General features: G+C 44.9%; 1 pseudogene; it reads right to left on the bottom strand.

Annotated features, from left to right (window-relative positions):
- Window positions 1–596: 596 nt before the first annotated feature.
- On the bottom strand, window positions 597–1,735 carry LOC105760849 (tyrosyl-DNA phosphodiesterase 2-like; annotated as a pseudogene).
- Window positions 1,736–3,589: the final 1,854 nt, after the last annotated feature.

The following is a 3,589-nucleotide window of genomic DNA, read 5'->3' as shown; positions in this document are numbered from 1 at the left end:
CTTCATGTGGCTTGTTGGTTTTTTTTTTTTAAAAAAGAAAAGCTGCTGCTGCCACTTTTGTCTGTCTGTCTGCAACATAGCTGGCTAAAAGCAGCCAAGCAAATAAAGTCCTTTGCGAACCATGCTAAGATAGCTGCGGCTGTGCGGGACCACCCTGGTCGCACTGATTTCATTTGCATAGTCCTGGCCACGTGGTTGCTGCTGGATTGGGATGGTGGCAGCTGCATGGTTGCTTGTGGCGCCAGGATGGCCCCCGGTGGCATGGCCTGGCGGTCATGTCAGGACAGGGTCCAGCAACCACCTCCGAGAAGGGGGCCTGGCTGGTCGCACTGGAGAGGGGCCCAACAGCCCCCACCACCACCACCACTCCAAAGACAGGGAGAAAGAGAGGTTCCTGTGGTTTCTGTCTATCTTAACTATGTTCTCATAGAGACATTAGCAGCTTTTCTAAATGTCTTAGCGTTGTTGTGCCTATTCTCAAAGCTAGCCAGTGATTGGTTTTGCCAGGCATGGAGGAAGCTGCTAGCAGCTCCTCACAGCAAAAATCACTTCTGGCTGGCTTTTTCCATCCTCACCAAAAACAAAGGTATTTAAAACTACCAAATATCCCCTCAAAATATGAGAGTGGTTGACTCAGATGCCTTCTGCATTTAGTTTAACACTATTTGCAGCTGCATTATATGTTCCTTTGAGTGTTTTTAGTACTCTCCAGATGAGAGGTCATTAGGCAAAGTTTAATTCCAGATATGCTTACATGTGAAGCTGAAAGGTTTCTCCTCATGGTAGTTGTCAGAAAAGGCATTATTTCATGTTTCAGTAATTTCACTCTTCATTTCTTTAACATGATGACAGTGAAATACTCATCTGTGTTACCTGGGATAATAGTAATTGCCTGATTTCATCTGCAGAAGAGAGAGATTGGTGAGATGACCTCCAGTAAAAACACAATATGTGGACTGTATAACACCAGGTATGTACAGATTCGACTAGCTCGATCTTTCGTACTTCCTAGATCCAGCCTATCAATGTCCCAGGTGATCAGTGAGAAGTTCTTGTCATCTTTTTCTGTGAATCTGCACTAGCATTACTTGTAGTTGCATCTGCAGTGACGATAATGCAGCTACTGGTGTCTGCCTAGGCCGGGGCCACCCTGACTGCTGCTGCCACCAATTAAAATGTCATGTTGCACTGTGGGAGTTGTGAGAAGTTATTTTACAAATAGATGGTCAGGCATAGCAATGGGGAACAAAGACATATGGACCTCCTTGCTTGTCCCGAAGATTGTTTATTTTAACAAACAAAACACTTTTATGTTCTAAACTTAACCCAAACAAGCATGTATTGGCTCGCTGTCCCTGCAGAGTCACTGTTCATGCATCCCTTTACTCAATCAGCTCTCTGATCATGTGTCATCCATGCACCTTCCCAGCCTATCACTGCCTCATACACAAGGTAAGCACATGCCAGTATAACCTGATATCTGGTTACAGGACCTGGTTTGTACCTCACTGTTAGCTGAACCTTTCCCAGAGTGCTTTCTGTTGAGCTAAAGTGAGCAGGATTTCTTGTCTCCCACAGCCAGGAATGAAATTAAGCCTACTAAAGAGGGTTAGAAAAGACAGAGCAAGAGGAAGCAAAATGGGAGGGAGTGAGAAGGGAGACAGGGGGAAAAGGAGGGCTTTACCACCAGGGGTTGGGGAGTGCTCTTGACATCCACAAGGCGGGGGTTGTGCATGCTGCCTGCCTGGGGACAATTCCTGTGCTGACAGGTGACATGAGGCAAGGGAGCATGCAGAGGGGAGGTCCAGAAGCCTGGACAGGGTCACAGCAAGGATCACAGTAGTGGTCAGGCTCAGAGCTGGGCAGGGCTGGACACAGGTGACTCAGGCAGGTACACAGAGAAGCAGGCAGGCTGTAGGTCAGGGACACAGGGAGGCAGGACAGAGGCAAGCACAAGCCAGTGAGGGCAGGAGTGCCAAAAGGCAGGCTGGGGCCTACCTTTCTAAGATTCAAAAGCCCAGAGAGCTTGTGACGCTGTTACTTTTTATGCCCCTGGCTCCTCCCAAGCTCCACCTGCTGACTGGAGACCGCTGGCCCAATCTATTGTCCTACTGCAGTCCATTGGTAGAGACATTTTGCCATTGATTGCAGGATACTTCTGGAAGGTTCAGTGTCATTGATGTTCCCCTGCTGACTGCCTGTCCCATGAAAGATATGAACTGGTTGCCAGGCAAAGTTTTCCCAGAGTCAAGGTTTTCCTCCATCTTCTCCTAGCTGCCTCCTTGACATGGTACATGTGCAGCCCCTCCCCCACAGGCCGCTGACAACCAGGGTTGAGACAAATCAAAAGTAAATTGGCTCCTCACATAATCCTTTTAAATAAATCCATTAGAAGTATACAGAACTGTTTTATTCTGCCTGTCGGCAGTGTGGGTCACATGCTCTGAAGAGACAATTAACCTGAAGTGAGAAATTTGCAAGCACCAAGTTACTGCGCTGAAACTTTTCACCTTATTGTGTAAGACACAATAAAACCTTCAGTTTCTTGCTAGAGAGAATTTCCAGAGCAGAGATGAAAAGATAGGATGAAATTAATAGAAATGCTGAAGTGTGGGGTTTTCTTTTTCTTCCTTTTCCTGCTAGGATCTCACTGAGTGCATGCAATTCCACAGAGGGCCCATATGATGGCACTGTTTGCTGAAGTCTTTATTTCACAGACTGAAGGACAAATCCTGCACGGAGGAAAAGAGACGGAAAAGGACAAATCTCGCTAATGGAGCTTTTCATGTTGCAGTGGTCAAGTGACATGGTCAACTTTCACTTTTATGTGCCTGTACCATCATGTTCTTTTCAGTCCCATTCCCAGGATTCCTGCACAGGGAGTATTGATATTTTTATTTCTTTTTTTTTTTTTTCTTTTTTCAGTTATGTCAAATACCAAAGAATAGAAAAATATCTATTTCTTGGATAAATGCCCAAGTGTGGGATAATCTACAGACATATGTGTATATGTTGCATGTTCTTTTTTTTTTTTTTCCTATCAGAAATATAGTAACACCTAGCCAGTTAAATTTAAATTCCTGAATAGGAACTCGGAAATTTGAAATGCAGATGTTCTGAGCACATACCTTGAAATCTCTTGTTTATTAGTTCCTATTTTATACCTTAAGAAGCATTCAATATGCTCTTACTTGAACTGCTTGTAAACAAACTTCTGCTCTTTCACACTTTATGCAATAATTAAGAGTTAATATATCCCCTTTTCTTGGAGGAAATACAACCCTTTAAAGTCACTGAAATATAGTGGCATCACCTGAGATAGCTGATGGAGAAATTCATGTGCCTATACATACATGTCCAGGGCCTTTAGATGCCATGGGGTATCCAAGACACTCCTCGAGGAAAGACACAAGAAATCTTGGGCACCCAGTCCCATTGGAAAGCCTGTGGGCAGCAAGTGGGAAACCACATGGGATTATTTCTCTCTGAGTGTTACAAGACCTTTGCAAAGTCAGGATGCCTGAGCCTTCGAGGGAAAGGATTCAAAGCTCACATCTGTGACTCTGGGGTAGGAGCTACTTCCAGCCTT

Source organism: Taeniopygia guttata, chromosome Z (assembly GCF_048771995.1).
Source record: "Taeniopygia guttata chromosome Z, bTaeGut7.mat, whole genome shotgun sequence".
NCBI lineage: Eukaryota > Metazoa > Chordata > Aves > Passeriformes > Estrildidae > Taeniopygia > Taeniopygia guttata.
Note: the sequence above shows the minus strand (reverse complement) of the source record. Positions and strands in the feature narration are given on the sequence as shown.